This window comes from Pogoniulus pusillus, chromosome 6, assembly GCF_015220805.1.
Source record: "Pogoniulus pusillus isolate bPogPus1 chromosome 6, bPogPus1.pri, whole genome shotgun sequence".
NCBI classification, from domain to species: Eukaryota; Metazoa; Chordata; class Aves; order Piciformes; family Lybiidae; genus Pogoniulus; species Pogoniulus pusillus.
Window position 1 is genome coordinate 28,192,215 of NC_087269.1, and position 16,173 is coordinate 28,208,387.

General features: G+C 50.6%; 1 protein-coding gene across 2 annotated transcripts in view; it reads left to right on the plus strand.

Moving 5' to 3' along the window:
• Positions 1-4,294: 4,294 nt before the first annotated feature.
• MICU1 (mitochondrial calcium uptake 1) overlaps positions 4,295-16,173 on the plus strand; it is a 197,896-nt gene continuing 186,017 nt past the window's right edge. Inside the window, exon 1 of one of the 2 annotated variants that reach the window (XM_064145034.1) lies at positions 4,295-4,473. The gene's annotated coding sequence lies outside the window, so the exon portion shown is untranslated. The remainder of the gene's footprint in view (positions 4,474-16,173) is intronic. The other variant, XM_064145036.1, reaches the window with a different exon arrangement.

A 16,173-nucleotide genomic window follows, 5' to 3' on the forward strand; every position in this document is an offset into this window, starting at 1 on the left:
CGTGCTGAGTGTGTGGGCACTCATTACAAGGCACAGAAATGGGAATTAAATGAGAGCCTGGAGATCAATACCCTCTGCGATTAAACGAGCCAGGAGGGAATGGCTTCTCAGGCAGGCAGGAGCAAAAGGGGTGAGGATACCAGCACCAAAACGAAATCTCATCTATATAGGTTAAATAGCTCTTGGTAGCCCACTAGAAGCATCTTTCACTCTTGGAAAACCTAAATAAAATAATGTGTTTAGCCCTGATTTTTTTTTCCCTGGTGTGTATAATTACAGCTGGCTGAGTGTTAGAAACCTGCTCCTGAGAAGAAGTGAAAGGGAAAAAGCACTCCAGCATTCACAATTAACATTATTGCTCTGGAAATGACTGTGGTGGGAAGGTAAAGCCTCAAACTGCCATCAACCACCCTGACACTACTGACAGAGGCAGGAATGCTGCCTGGGTGTAAGTTGCAGCAAAAGAGGTTCCACCTCAACACAAGGGGGAACTTCTTTACTGTAAGGGTCACAGAGCACTGGCACAGGCTCCCCAGAGAGGTTGTGGAGCCTCCTTCTCTGGAGCCTTTCAAGGCCTGTCTGGATGTGTTCTCCTGTGCTCTGTGTTAGATAGTACTGTCCTGCTCTGGCAGGGGGGTTGGACTGGATGATCTCCATGGGTCCATTCCGACCCCTGACAGCCTGTGATGCTGCCCTCCTTCAACTGAAACACTGATCTGAGAGAAGGCGGAGGGTGCGATGAGCCGTAGGCAAGCTCACCCTCAGACCCTAGCAAGCCCCAGAGTGCTCAGATTCAATCATAGAATCCCAGTATGGTGGGGGTTGAAAGTGACCTCTGGAGACCATCTAGTCCAAACCCTCTGCTCAAACATGGTCACCCACAGCAGGTTGAATAGGATCACTATGGCCAGGCAGGTTTGGAATCTCTGCAACCTCCCTGGGCAGTCTGCTCCAGCATCTTCACAGCAAAGATGTTTCTTCTCCTTTTCAGATGGAACCTCCTGGGTTCCTCCTGAGTGCCTGTGGCTTCTTCTCTTGCTGGACACAACTGAAAAGAGTCTGGCCTCATTCTCTTGCTCCCCACTCTTTAGCTATTGATCAGCATTGACTACACACCCTTTCAGTCTGGTCTTTTCCAGACTCAACAGCACCAGGTCTTTCAGCCTTTCCTCATTGCAGAGATGATCCAGTTCCCTTCAGCATCTTTGTAGACTCCACTGGTCTCCCACCACTAGTTCCCTGTCTCCCTTGAACTGGGAATCCAGATCTGGACCCATGGTTCCAGATGTGGCCTCAATAGGGCAGAGTAAAGAGGCAGGAGAACCTCTTCCAACCTGCTGGCCACACTTGCCTAAATAGACCCCAGGAGACCATAGGCCTTCTTATCCACAAGGGCACATTGCTGGCTCATGGGGAACTTCTTGTCCACCAGCACTCCCAGTCCTTCTCTGCAGAGCTGCTTTCCAGCAGGTCACCCCCTCACCTGTACCGGTGCAGGGGGTTATTCCTCCTCAAGTGAAGGACCCTACACTTGCCCGTGTTGAACTATGGGATGGCTGAGAGAGAAAAAGACAAAACAGAAACCCCAAGCCCCCAGACAACCTCTTAGTGCATGGGCTCCTGACTTTCTTTGTGTTATTTAAATAGAACATTTACCCTGTTTTATTCCCATGAGTGTTCAGCTATGTGATGTGTGTGAATTCCCACACATGGAAGTTGATGCCTGTGCAGGATCCTGCAGGCATATGGGGAATGGGTGGAGGAGGAAACCTGGGAGGATACCAGGTCCAAGTGCATCTTATCTGCTTTTATTTAGAGGAAAGGTTGGTGCTCTCAGACTTATACAGATAATCCAGCTCAGCCCTGAGACACCCACCAATAAAGGAATGGTGATGGCCATTTTCCAGAAGTTCCATGATGGCTGCTTCTGGAGCAATTAAGAGGTGATGAGGAAATGTCCCTGGGCTGGGCAGGGTGATGGTCCCTGTCTTATTACAAGACCTGGGCTGCAAACCTCAGATTACCCAAACAAACCAACCTTTGCTCACTGTGGTGTGTTAATCTCATTGCTGTCTACAACTCCCTGAAGGGAGGCTGTAGCCAGGTGGGGTTGGTCTCTTCTCCCAGGCAAGCAGCAACAGAACAAGTTGTGCTGGGGGAGGTCTAGGCTGGATGTTAGGAGGAAGTTGTTGTCAGAGAGAGTGATTGGCATTGGAATGGGCTGCCCAGGGAGGTGGTGGAGTCACAGTCCCTGGAGATGTTCAAAAAAAGCCTGGATGAAGCATCTAGTGCCATGGTCTAACTGATTGGACAAGGCTGGGTGCTAGGTTGGACTGGATGATCTTGGAGGGCTCTTCCAACCTGGTTAATTCTATGATTCTCCTCCCATTTCCTACTGAGGACCAGTGTCTGTACTGAAGGTGGCCAGAGCTCTGTGTGCTGCTGCATCCCAGCCCTGCTGCAACCCCTCCAAGTCTCTTGCATCACCTTAAGCCTCACCAAAGGCCTCACCCCAGAGATCTCTGCAGTGTTTTCACTGCAGGGGGGAAGGATTCAGAAGCCTTCCATATTCTTGAGGTGCAACCATCATCTATTAACACTTCTGGAAAATGTATTTTTTTAATGGAGGATTCACGAAAGCTTGAAGAGAGACAACCTAAGAGGCATCTGGAAGCAACTAAAATTAAAATACCTAAAATTAGCCTCCCCAGCAGTGAGTCCTCCCTCTGATCTAGATGCCAAGGTGCACATGACCCAGGAGTGTCTGTCTCATCTTCCCTTCCTGATGCCATCCCATTCCTGAGCCACCAGGCACAGGCTCAGCAGCCCACATGCCCACCCACACCCCAGAGAAAATCATATCCCTCCACTGACTTGGTTGGCATCCATCTCTTGGTTTCAAAAATTGCCTCCAAATTTACACCTGGGGACTGCCCCAGCACAACAGACAGCTAAAAATCATGATGTTCCCCTGTTGGAATAAACTGGGAATTATTTGGGGTGGGGAATCCCAGGCATTACTCTATCCTGGGGGAGCAACACTTAGAGCCCCAAATCCCAGTCACTGATGACACGTGGCCACATTTATTTTCAAGGTGTCTCATTTCCCTCCCAGCTCCTCTGCCATCCAGAAAAAAACCCTTTTAAGGTGAGGTGCTCAGGTATGTGCTTTTCTGGTGTTTAAATCTTGTTATTGCATAACATCCATTGAAACCACAGCACTGTTGGGCTGGACTGATGCCCATGGTGCTGCTGTCCTCTCTGATAAACCCCACACCAGATCCAGGGAACGTAGGACAGGATCATAGAATCATAGAACCATCCAGGTTGGAAGAGACCTCCAAGAGACTGCACATACAGATCTTTCAGATGCTGTATATAGAGAAATATATGTCTCTCAGACCTTGCATACAGGACTAATGATCACACAATCATAGAATGGTTTAGGCTGGAAGGCACCTCAGAAATCCTCTGTTCCAACGCCAACCACCACGAGCAGGGATGCCTCTCAACGTGACTTGGTTGCTCGAGGTCTCATCCAACCTGGCACACCCACAACTGCTCTGGGCAACCCATTTCATCTCACCACCCTCAAACTGAAGAACTTTTTCCTGAGACCTAGTTTAAACCTATTGTCCCTCAGCTTAAAAGTATTCCCCCTAGTCCTGGCCCTAGACACCCTTATGAAAAGTCCCTTTCCTGCCTTCTTGTAGACTCCCTACAAGTACTGGAAGACAGATCTGAGGTCTCCCTGGAGCCTTCTCTTCTCCAGGCTGAGCACCTGCAATTCCCTCAGCATATCCTCATAGCAGAGGTGCTGCAGCCCTCGAATCGCCCTTGTGGAGCTCCTCTGGACTTGCTCCCGCACTTCCATGTCCCTGTTTGGATGGGGGCAGCAGAATTCGAGGCAGGGTCTCACCCTAGATAAATAAATACGTATTCGTACAGTTCTCAGCCTCTAAAGCCTTTCGGAGCCCATACATAAGGGCCTCTGGGACTGCACACAGTCCTTTCAGAACGTATATACAGAAGCTCCGGAGACTCTATCTACCGGTCACCCAGACGTGTCCCCTACGCGAAGGCCTTTGAGGACCTGTACCTAACCCCTGAGACCCAAGCACAGCCCCCCGGGACACCAGACCCGCTAGAACTGTACCAGCGAGCGCCGCACGGTACCGGGCGCCGCTCGGCCCCAGGCGCGCAAGCGCTGCGCTCCGCCCGCCGGCCCCAGGCCCCGCCCCAACACACAGGCCCCGCCCCAACGCGGATGCCCCGCCCACTGGGCCGCCCTTTTAACCGCGGCCTCTGGGGCGGAAGCGCTATTGTCGGTCGGGCCGCGCAGAGCGCACAGGACGGGGTCGCGCCGGGCGGTGGGGACGGTCCTGTCCCACCGCCCGCAGCCACCGGCGGAGCACGGCTTCTCACCTCGGGCCCATCTTTACCATCTGGTTGCCGAGGCTCGGCTGCGGACAGGTAGGCGGGTGCTCACCGTGGAACTGACTGAGCGAGGGGGCCGTCCAGGCCCAGGGCTGAGGGAGGGCTGCTGCTCGGGGAAGCTCGGCTGGCGTGGGGCTCGGGGTGCTGCCTCCGGCTTTCCCCTTGTCAGGGGCCCGTTGCGGACCTGCTGTTCCTTCTCTGTGAAATAAACTACGGGGCCTGTAGCTGTGTGGCCGCGTTTTCCTTCTGGGAGAGCTGTAAGAGAAGGGAAGATGCCCTCAAGCAAAGAGGGGCAGCCAGGAGTGTTTTGAGGCGCTCTGCGGCAGGGTGAGGAGTTGAGTCTGAGTTCCCGAGTTGTGCTGGAGTTTATCTTGCTGCCCCAGGAGCTCTCTCCGCGGCGTTCCCCGGGCCATCTGAGTTATTGCTCTGTGTTACAGCTCATGTCAAAGCAGTTCTTCTTAATAGCGGTTCATTAAACGGCTCCAACTTCACACTGAAGGGCCAAAGGGTGCTCGACACGCAGTTTGCCTTTGGAAAACCCTTCAGGGTGAGTTCGGGTTAATAACCTGCGCGGAGTGTAGAAAGGCCTGATCTTTATCGTGCCTTGATTTATGTACACTGTGTTTGCCTTCGGTTTAATTAGCTACTTGGGAGAGACCATCAGTCCGCGTGTGTTTAGGGGGCTTTGCTGACGAGGGGTGGTCAGAGAGGGTGAGATTCCTCGAGGCTTTCTGTGGTAGTTAGAGCCGAGCTAGAATGTTTTGGTGAGTGGAATTAGATTGCAGGCTCTGAAAAAAAAACCAATGCTAATGGCTACTTCACTCGTGGGCTTGTGGGGATGTGCGAGAACAAGAACACAAATATAGATAAGGCAGTTGCTGTCTGGGCTTTGGGGTGAACTTCTCTCTCTCTAACCTAACCTGCTGTCTGTGTGATTAATTCACCTGCTTCCTAACCCCCCTGGCTCACCCTTCATACTACCTTAAACGTAAGGCAAGATGTAGGGTAAGGTTAAGGGGTGGAAGGTGGTTGGGACCCCCTCCTGGGGACTCAGGTTTCTGGGAGGGCTGTTGTGTTTCTGTATTACCTTTTGCCTTGTATATTTCTGTATGTGACTCCATGTATTGCAAATACCTGCTTGTATATTGTGCTAAGCTGTAAATATAAAGCTTCATTCAGTTTTCAGAGCAGCTGAGCCTAGTTTGGGTGATTCTTCCACGTGGGGGGGAGTGGGACAGGTAACACCCAAACCATGGCACTTTCTCCTCTAGAAACCCAGCTTCAGGATTAGTGCAAGTGAAAGCCTAGATAGCTGTTTTGTCTAATCAGTTGTGTCACTGTTGTTCCTCTCCTTGGCTTTATTTGTGGGCAATTGGAGATGTGAGAATTGAGGTTGATATATCTGACATTAAAGCACAGAGTACGGCTGCAAGGAGAGAAGTTGTGTGCAGGGCTATGCTGGTAGCAAAGAGTTATGACCTTTATTGTCTGTTTTTGTCTTTTGTTCCTAGAGCAGAGCCTTGCAATCTGTGAAAAATAATTCCCTGTGTTCTTTGTGACCATTTGGCCCCCAGGCTGGGAGCAGCCACTTGAGCTACAGGTGAGGGTGGAGTTGTTGTCTGTTGGGCTGTGCACTCACAGCATGCTCTGGCCTTGCTCTCAGGTGCTTTTAGCCCTGCTGAAATAACCACCTGGCTGCTGTTGAATCCTAAATCTGTTTTTTTCAGAATTACTGTTCTGAAGCATTCACTCTTCCTTCAGCTGCAGGAAAATGGATTGCCTTTTTGCAGTTTGGTAAAGCTGTGCTGTCTGATGGAAAGCTTAGGGCAGCATGGTGTGGTTGGGGAGGGTGAGTGAAGCTTACATGGGAGGGAGTTTGTTGTCTGAGCTGCCTGTCAACCCAACCTCAGTTGTGCCACTTCCATAAGTTATGTTTTTAAAACTCCCAAGCTATCAGACTGTTGGAGTGGTTTAGATTGGAAGTGATGTCAAAGATGATCCAATTCCAACCCCCTGCCATAGGCAGGGACACCTTCCACTAGAACAGGTTACTCAAGGCCTCATCCAACCTGGCCTTGAACATCTGCTGGAGAGGGAGCATCCGCAGCCTCCCTGGGCAACCTCTTCCAGTGTTTCACCACCCTCACTGTAATAAACTTCATCCTAACCCAGAGAGGTTGTGGAGTCTCCTTCCCTGAAGACTTCCAAGGCCTGTCTGGATGCGTTTTGTGATCTGTGCTAGATTGTATGGCCCTGCTCTAGCAGATGGGTTGGACTTGATAATCTCCTTGGGTCCTTTCCATTCCCTAATATCCTGTCATCCTGTGAACATCCTTCAGTGCAACTCACTATTGCTATGCCCACAGTAAAAATATATTTCTATATAAGGAGATAATTTTAGTCTTGTGGTTGGGGTATTTTAAAGATAACTGAAGATGCTTAAGCTGTGTGTGCTTGTCTGTCTGGAGCATCCAAGTATCTCTTGGCCATCTTAGGGGTGTAAGGGAAATGTGTGCTGGGATTATCACTGCCTGCTTCTCTGGGACTCTGGAGGAGGTTGTGGTGGCCACTAGTTTCAGGTAGCAGTTTCTTCAGCTGATGGAGGTGCTTCTAGAAGTGGATATGGAGGGTCCTGTGCTTTACAACAATCCTGGTAAAACTTGTGTCACTCAGTGATATGTTAGAGTATGATGTGTGTATTCAGCAGTGGATCTTAAGCTCCTGTAATTGTTTGCATGTGGAATCAGCTCCTTCTCCAAATGAGGCAACCTTTGTGGTATTATCCTTCCTCAACTGGAGAAGTTGGAGTTTTTGTGCTCTGGAGGAAAAGGAATGGCGTGCCTTGCTTTGATCATTAATGTCTGTCTCCCTGTGCAGTGCTCTCTGGAGCTCTCTGTATCTTAGTCTTTGTGGATAGGTTTCTGGTGTGCCTCTTGGACTGAAGTCATGTTCCTGGGTAAGCTGTGGTAGGGTTTTCAGAGGAGAGACTGTTCAGTTGCCTGCAGACAAGGTGAAAATAAATTTCTGAGTCCTTTGAAGCACTGTCCTGTGAGCCTTACTCTCTTCTGCTGTTACTTGAGGAAAACATCAGCTGGATTTAGATGGAGAATGTGGAAACAACCATTTTTGTGGTTAAGCACATTAAGTTCTGTAGCAATCAGGTTGGGTTTGTTACAAAAGCATGTTGGAAGTTATTCCACTTGCTAGGATCTCATTCCTCCTGGAGTTGGCAGGGTGATGTGGTGGTTGGAATTAGATGATTTTTAACCATCTAATTTTAGGGGTTGGGAGACACTTGAAAAGATTGTTCCCCACTAGAGCAGGATCACTTAGTATAGGTCACACAGAATGCATCCAGAGAGGTTTTGAATGTCTCCAGAGAAGGAGACTCCACAACCTCTCTGGGCAGCCTGTTCCAGGGCTCTGACACCCTCACAGTGAAAGCATTTCCCTTTATGTTCATGTGGAACCTGCTGTGCTCCAGCTTGCCCCCACTGCCCTTTGTTGTGTTACTGGCTGTCACTGAGCAGAGCCTACAACTGTGCTCCTGACACTGCCCTTCACATATTTGTAAATGTGAGTGTGGTTACCTTTCTGATTCCTCTTCTCCAAGCTCAAGAGACTCAGATCCCTCACCTTAACTCACACGGGAGATGTTCCAGTTGTTTCAGCATCTTTGTGGCTCTGGGCTGGACTCTTTCAAGCAGTTCTCTGTCCTTTAAGGTCCCTGGCAACCCAAACCATATATGATGCTTACCAAGTTTTCAGTGACCTTACTGGTGCACAGAACTTTAAGGCAGGTTATTGCAGCAGGGCTGAGGATGCCTGTGTAATAGAAACCCACTCCTTAGCTGTTAATTTTCCAGATGCTCTGTGTTCCTGCTGTGATGTTGCTGGGACTTAAGTGGAAAAATGTCTTGATGTAGGTGTGACTTAAAGTGGGGGCAATGCTCTTTGGGATAATTCAGTAAGAAACAGTTCACAGAATGGTTTGGGTTGGAAGGAACCTCCAAAGGTCATCTAGTCCAACCTTCCTGCAGTCACAGGGGCATCCTGAGGGTGTCCCTGCCTGTGGCAGGGGAGTTGGAACTACATGATCCTTGTGGTCCCTTCCAACCCTGACTGATTCTATGATTCCATCCTCCACTAGATCAGGTTACCCACAGCCTTGCTGTGCCTGACCTTGAGTATCTCCAGGCATGAGGCCTCAAATGCCTCCTTGGGCAATCTGTTCCAATGTTCCCCCACCCTTATGGCAAAGAGCTTATTCCTAACATCCATCTGAATCTGCTCTTTAACTTCAAACCGTTTTCCCCTTGTCCTATCACCTTTGTAAAGAGTCCCTCTGCAGCCCTCTCCTAGTCCCCCTTGAGGTGCTGGAAGGCTGCTATGAGAGCTCCCCAGAGCCTTCTCTCTCCAGCATGGACAGCCTCAGCTTCCTCAGCCTGTACCAAGGTCTTTGAGTGTTGCAGCCAGCATTGTGTGCCTAGAAGAAGTGTTACTCCTCCTTAAGGACAGAATGGTTTTAAAAGAGGCGTGTTGCAGGTTACATGGCTGCCTCTTAATGATGGTTATATGTCCTTTGGGTGATAAATTTGACACTTTCAGGAAGCAATGCAAGGACTGCTACTGAAACCTGAGTTGAAATGCAGTCTGCCTAAGCACATAGCATCCAGGAGTCTTTGGTATGCTTGCCCCTTAGTGAAAGATTTAAGATGCTATAAAGCAGAAAATAGTCAGTTTGACTGCGTAGATCATCCTTTGTTGTACTGCAGTTTGTGTAGCATTACCTGAAAAGTCCTTGGCTGGTCAATTCTGGCTTACCTTTGCTACTGCGTTTGTGAGTGCCAAGTCCATGTTCTTTCCCATAAACCTGCCACAAAGTTTCCTTTTGTAGAATCAGCCAGGTTGGAAAAGACCTCCAAGATCATCCAGTCCAACCTAGCACCCAGCCCTGGCCAATCAACCAGACCATGTCACTAAGTGCCTCAGCCAGGCTTTGCTTCAACACCTCCAGGCACAGTGACTCCACCACCTCCCTGGGCAGCCCATTCCAATGCCAATCACTCTCTCTGACAACAACTTCCTCCTAACATCCAGCCTAGACCTCTCCTGGCACAACTTGAGACTGTGTCCCCTTGTTCTATTGGTGGTTGCGTGGGAGAAGAGGCCAACCCCACCTGGCTACAGCTTCCCTTCAGGTAGTTGCAGACAGCAATGAGGTCACCCCTGAGCCTCCTCTTCTGCAGGCTAAACAACCCCAGTTCCCTCAGCCTCTCCTCATAGGGTTTGTGTTCCAGGCCCCTCACCAGCTTTGCTGCCCTTCTCTGGACACCTTCCAGCACTCTGAATCTCTGTCCAAAGCAGCTTTTCATTGCAGTCTTGCTGTGGCTTGAAGCTGTTGAGAGCCTTGTGACAGGGCAAGGGGTGATGGTTTTACACTAAAACATGGGACATTTAGGTTGAGGAGGAGAAAAAATGTTTTCCATTGATGGTGTGAAACCCTAGCCCAGGTTGCCTAGACAGGTGGTAAAAGCCCCATCCCTGGAACTAATCCAGGTCAAGTTGTTTGGGGCTCTGAGCAACCTGCTCCAGTTGCATATGTCCTTGTTGACTGCAGAGGGGTTGGACTAGATGCCTTTCCAACCTGCGTCCAGAGAAGGGCTGGGAGGATGCTCAGAGGGCTGCAGCAGCTCTGCTGTGAGGACAGACTGAAAGAGTTGGGGCTGTTCAGTCTGGAGAAGCGGAGGCTCCCAGGTGACCTTCTGGTGGCCTTCCAGGATCTGAAGGAGGCCTCTGAAAAAGCTGGGGAGGGACTTTTTAGGCTGTGAGGGAGTGCCAGGACTAGGGGGAATGGAGCAAAGCTGGAGGTGGGGAGATTGAGGCTGGCTGTGTGGAGGAAGTTTTTGAGCATGAGAGTGGTGAGAGGCTGGCATGGGTTGCCCAGGGAGGTGGTTGAGGCCCTATAGCTGGAGGTGTTTCAGGCCAGGCTGGCTGAGGCTGTGTGCAGCCTGCTCTAGGGTAGCGTGTTCCTGGGCATAGCAGGGTGGTTGGAACTGGCTGATCCTTGTGGTCCCTTCCAACCCTGACTTTCTATGATTCTGTGATCCTCTTGTCTGAGATGACACTGCAGTGGCTGTGGGGTAGGAGATGGCAGGACAAACCAAAGCACTGATCCTATAACTGGTAATTTCCTCTTGGGGCTGGCACAAGGTGGGAATGTGTAGCTGAAGGCAGAGCAGCTGCCTCTGCTGGTTTAAACAGCGTTAAACACTTTGCATAAGCAGCCTCTGACTTGTTGAACAGTTTGCTTTCTGTCCCTGTGGCCTGTGCCAGCCTGTGACCCTTCCTTTCCCCATCACAAAACAAATCAGTGTCAGAAAGGAATGGTTTTAAGATAGTTTTTAACTATCTGGGGTGTTCTGTTTTTTTCCCCTGAGTCTTCAGGATCTCTTGAGTTTTACTGTTAGAATTTGTAACTCTTAGAAATGAAACTCCAGATACTGACAGAGACAACAAGAAAGAAGGTTGTGTTTTAAGACAAGCCACACTGCTTAAACCATGAGAGCCATGAATGAATATGAAGCTTCCTAATTGAGAGTGCTTTGTCTGTAGTACAGACAAAGCTGATCTTAAAACACCATCACAGCCAGACTCGGTGTCTGTTAAGAATCACAGAATGGGTTATGTTGGAAGGGACCTTGGAGGTTGTGTACTCCAATGCCCTGCTGCAGGCAGGGATGTCTCAGTTACACTTGGTTACCTTAAGTCTCATCCAACCTGGCCTTAAACAGCTCCAGGGAGGGGGCAGTCACAGCCTCTCTGGAATAGGCTGCCCGGGGTCTCACCACTGTTGTACTGAAGAGCTTCTCCCTAAGATCCAGGCCAAACCTAGTTGGGAAGTGTGTTTCCAGGGATGAGGATTTCATGAGATGTGAAACCCTTACTGCAACCTGGGCTGCATCAAATTCAGGGTGACCAGCAGGTTGAGGGAGGTGATTTGTCTGCTCTACTGCTGCTCTTGTGAGTCCCCATCTGGAGCATGGAAGCCAGTTCTGGTGCCGCCAGCAAAAAAAGGGCATGGAACTGTTGGAGCAGGTCCAGAGGAGGCCCCCAGAGATGATCAGAAGGTTGCAGAAGCTCACCCGTGGTGACAGGCTGAGAGAATTGAGGCTCTTCAGCCTGAAAAAGAGAAGGCTCCAGGTAGATGTTACAGCAGCCTTCCAGGATGTGAGGGTGGCCTGCGGGAAAGCCAGGAAAGGACTTCACACTAGGGCTTGTAGTGATAGGATGAGGGGCAATGGTTTTGAGCTGGAAGAGGGGAGATTTAGCCTGGCTAATAGGAAGAAATTCTTTACAGTGAGGATGTTGAGACACTGCCCAAGAAGGTTGTGGGTGCTCTCTCCCTGTGTGTCTTCAAGACCAGGTTAAACATTCCACTGGTCTAGTGGAAGGTGTCCCTGCCTATAGCAGGAAGGGTTGGAACTAGATGATCTCTAAGGTCCCTTCCAACCCAAACCACTCTATGAACTGCTGAATTACACTTAAGAAGAAATCACCAGGCTGTGGCTTTCAGCAGGTTTCTGCTAAAGACCTGCCAGCATGTGATGGATTGATGCTTTGTGGACTCTCCATCAATTTGAGTAGCGCTCTGAAACAAATGTGGTTCCCCTCTCCAGTGAAATAAATGTGATCAAATATTGCCCCATTTTTGATTACTTCAGGTGAAATTACTTTTGCTGCTAGACAGCATTTTCATTCTGAAAACTGATTTATGCATTGTAGTAAGCTAATAACTTCAGTCATGTGAGGAATCCTTGATCTGAAAATTGCATTGGGTAAGGTGGGGAGTTGCAGTTAGGGGAAGGAAAAAGGAGAAGAGGTTCAGTCTGTCTTGGGGTTGGGGGAAGGAGTGGATCCAGGAACCTTGGTAGCTGGAATTCACCTCTCTGTATGAATGACTCTTGTACAAATCTCCCTTCCCTGTAGCAGTTTGTAAATTGAAAGTGTGGAGAGCTGCAGGGGGAAGTCAAAATTCCTCTTTTACTTTTTTTTTGGAGGAGGGTTTGATGCTAGGAGGTTTTGTTCCCTCTGGTTTCCATATCAGATTAAGTTCCTCTGTATTAGCATTGATGGTGTAACTTCTTTCTCAACAGCTTTGCCCTTTGCCTTGTGTATTGTTTTTTCCTTACACTTTTCTCCCCATGGCAATATTTTCTTACCAATAATCCTTTTGAGAAGGTAGAGACAGAAGAGCAGGGAGCTGAGACCTGTGCTCAGCTACTGCTGGTTCTCTGCTTCATCACCTGCTGGCTTTGCTGAGCAGGGGTAAGGAATAATGATGGAGCAGGTCCAGAGGAGGGCCACAGAAGTGGCCAGGGGGTTGGAGCACCTATGCTATGAGCAAAGGCTGAGGGAGCTGCAGTTGTTCAGCCTGGAGAAGAGAAGGCTCCAGCACAAGTCCTATGAGGAGAGGTTGAGGGAGCTATCATGGTTTAGTCTAGAGAAGAGGAGGCTCAGGGCTGGCCTCATTGCTGTCTACAATTACCTGAAGGGAGGCTGTGGCCAGGTGGAGTTGGTCTCTTCTGCCAGACACCCAGCAACAGAACAAGAGGACACAGTCTCAAGTTGTGTCGGGGGAGGTCTAGGCTGGATGTTAGGAGGAAGTTGTTGGCAGAGAGAGTGATTGGAATGGGCTGCCCAGGGAGGTGGTGGAGTTGCTGTTCCTGGAGGTGCTGAAGCAAAGCCTGGATGGGGCACTTACTGCCATGGTCTGGTTGATTGGACAAGGCTGGGTGCTAGGTTGGACTGGATGATCTTGGTGATCTCTTCCAATTTGTTGGATTCTATGATTCTAATAGCAGCCTTCCAGTACCTGAAGGGGAACTACATGAAGGATGCAGAGAAACCATTTATGACAGCCTGTAGTTACAGGATGAGGGGCAATGGCTTCGAACTAGAGAAGAGCAGATTTAGATGGGAAGTTAGTAACAGGCTCTGTGCCATGAGGGTGGTGGAACATGGGAACAGGTTGCACAGGGAGGTGGTTGGGATCCGGTCCCTGGAGACAGTCAAGGTCAGGCTTGATAGGCCTTCAGGCAACCTGATCTGGTGGAGCATCTCCCTGCTCACTGCAGGTGAGTTTCTGCTGGATGACCTTCCAACTTGGACCACTCTATGATTCTGTAACTTGACAGTCAGGATTTGAGGTGGAAATGGGTGAGGAATTTTCCTACATGGGCTACTGGATCAGGATGCTGCATATGAGTCAAGGCAATGCCAGGCACAAATCCAGGCTGGGCAGTGAGTGGCTGGAGAGCAGCCCTGAGGAGAGGGACTTGGGGATGCTGCTGGAGGAGAAGCTCAACAGGAGCCTGCAGCGTGCACTTGCAGCCCAGAAAGCCAAGCAGAGCCTGGGCTGCATCAGGAGAAGTGTGGCCAGCAGGGCCAGGGAGGTGATTCTCCCCCTCTACTGTGCTCTGCTGAGACCCCACCTGGAGAACTGCATCCAGTTCTGGAGCCCCCATTGCAAGAGGGATGTGGAGATGCTGGAGTGTGTCCAGAGCAGGGCCATGAGGATGCTGAGAGGGCTGGAGCAGCTCTGCTGTGAGGACAGACTGAGGGAGTTGGAGCTGTGCAGTGTGGAGAGGGGGAGGCTCCCAGGTGACCTTCTCGTGGCCTTGCAGGATCTGAAGGGGACCTCCAAAAAATCTGGGGAGGGACTTTTTAGGCTCTCATGCAGTGACAGGACTGGGGGGAATGGAGCAAAGCTGGAGGTGGGGAGACTGAACCTGGCTGTGAGGAGGAAGTTGTTGATCATGAGAGTGGTGAGAGGCTGGAATGGGTTTCCCAGGGAGGTGGTTGAGGCCCCATGGCTGGGGGTGTTTAAGGCCAGGCTGGCTGAGGCTGTGGGCAGCCTGCTCTAGGGTAGGGTGTCCCTGCCTATGGCAGGAGTGTTGGGACTGGCTGATCCTTGTGGTCCTTTCCAACCCTCACTGATTCTATGCTTTTGTGCACTCGCAAAAATCCAGAGTTGGCTTGGTGCTGCTCTGGACATGTCAAGGAGGAAAGAAACTCAGCATGGTAGGGATTGGAAGGGAATTCTGGAGATCACCCAATTCAACCCTGCTGCTAAACCAGGGCTACCCAAACACAGGTTGCCAAGGATTACATCCAGGCAGGTTTTGAAAGTCTGCAGAGAAGTGTGGAGCCTGTTTGAGTCTTCCTGTGAAGCAGAGTAGTTGTTCGGGGCAGCAAAAGATCCACAGCAAGCCAGAATGCATAGTGCTGCTGGAAAAATTTCCTTTTCTTCAAGGAGAGCAACCTGACTGTCCTCAATTTGAACAATGTCTCTCAGATGTTGGCTTTGAAGTGGTGATTTCACAGTATCATCAGGGTTGGAAGAGACCTCACAGATCATCAAGTCCAACCCTTTACCACAGAGCTCAAGGCTAGACCATGGCACCAAGTGCCACGTCCAATCCTGCCTTGAACAGCCCCAGGGACGGCGACTCCACCACCTCCCCGGGCAGCCCATTCCAGTGCCCAATGACTCTCTCAGTGAAGAACTTTCTCCTCACCTCCAGCCTAAATCTCCCCTGGTGCAGCCTGAGGCTGTGTCCTCTCCTTCTGGTGCTGGCCACCTGAGAGAAGAGAGCAACCTCCCCCTGGCCACAACCACCCCTCAGGTAGTTGTAGACAGCAATAAGGTCACCCCTGAGCCTCCTCTTCTCCAGGCTAACCAATCCCAGCTCCCTCAGCCTCTCCTCGTAGGGCTGTGCTCAAGGCCTCTCACCAGCCTCGTCGCCCTTCTCTGGACACGCTCAAGCATCTCAGTGTCCCTCCTAAACCGGGGGGCCCAGAACTGAACACAGTACTCAAGGTGTGGTCTAACCAGTGCAGAGTACAGAGGCAGAATGACTTTCCTGCTCCTGCTGACCACACCATTGCTGATGCAGGCCAGGATGCCACTGGCTCTCTTGGCCACCTGGGCACACTGCTGGCTCATGTTCAGGCGGGTATCAGTCAGCACCCCCAGATCCCTCTCTGTCTGGCTGCTCTCCAGCCACTCCGACCCCAGCCTGTATCTCTGCATGGGGTTGTTGTGGCCAAAGTGCAGCACCCTGCACTTGGAGCTATTGAACCCCATCCCATTGGACTCTGCCCATCTGTCCAGGCAGTCAAGGTCCTGCTGCAGAGCCCTTCTGCCCTCCAACTCAGTCACATCTGCCCCCAGCTTAGTGTCATCTGCAAACTTGCTGATGACTGACTCCATGCCCTCATCCAGGCCATCTATGAAGATGTTAAAGAGGATGGGGCCCAGCACTGACCCCTGAGGGACACCACTAGTGACAGCCGCCAGCTGGATGTGGCACCATTCACCACCACTCTCTGGGTCCGGCCCTCCAGCCAGTTCCTAACCCAGCACAGAGTGTTGCCATCCAAGCCATGGGCTGACAGCTTAGCCAGCAGTTTGCTGTGGGGGACAGTGTCAGAGGCCTTGCTGAAGTCCTTATGGGGTTGTGGTTTTCTTGGATGACCAAGACAGTGACATGTCTAATACTTAATTACATATCTGTGAGGCTTTTACGGTCTTCTATCCTGCCAGCTACATGTACACAAGGGGGAGGTCCTGATTGCTACCTGATAGCCATGAGAGCTGCTACAGCAGCTGGGGTAGAAGCACAGTTCCAGCCATAGAGCTGGGGTACAAAAGGTGTGATGCTGAAGTGATCT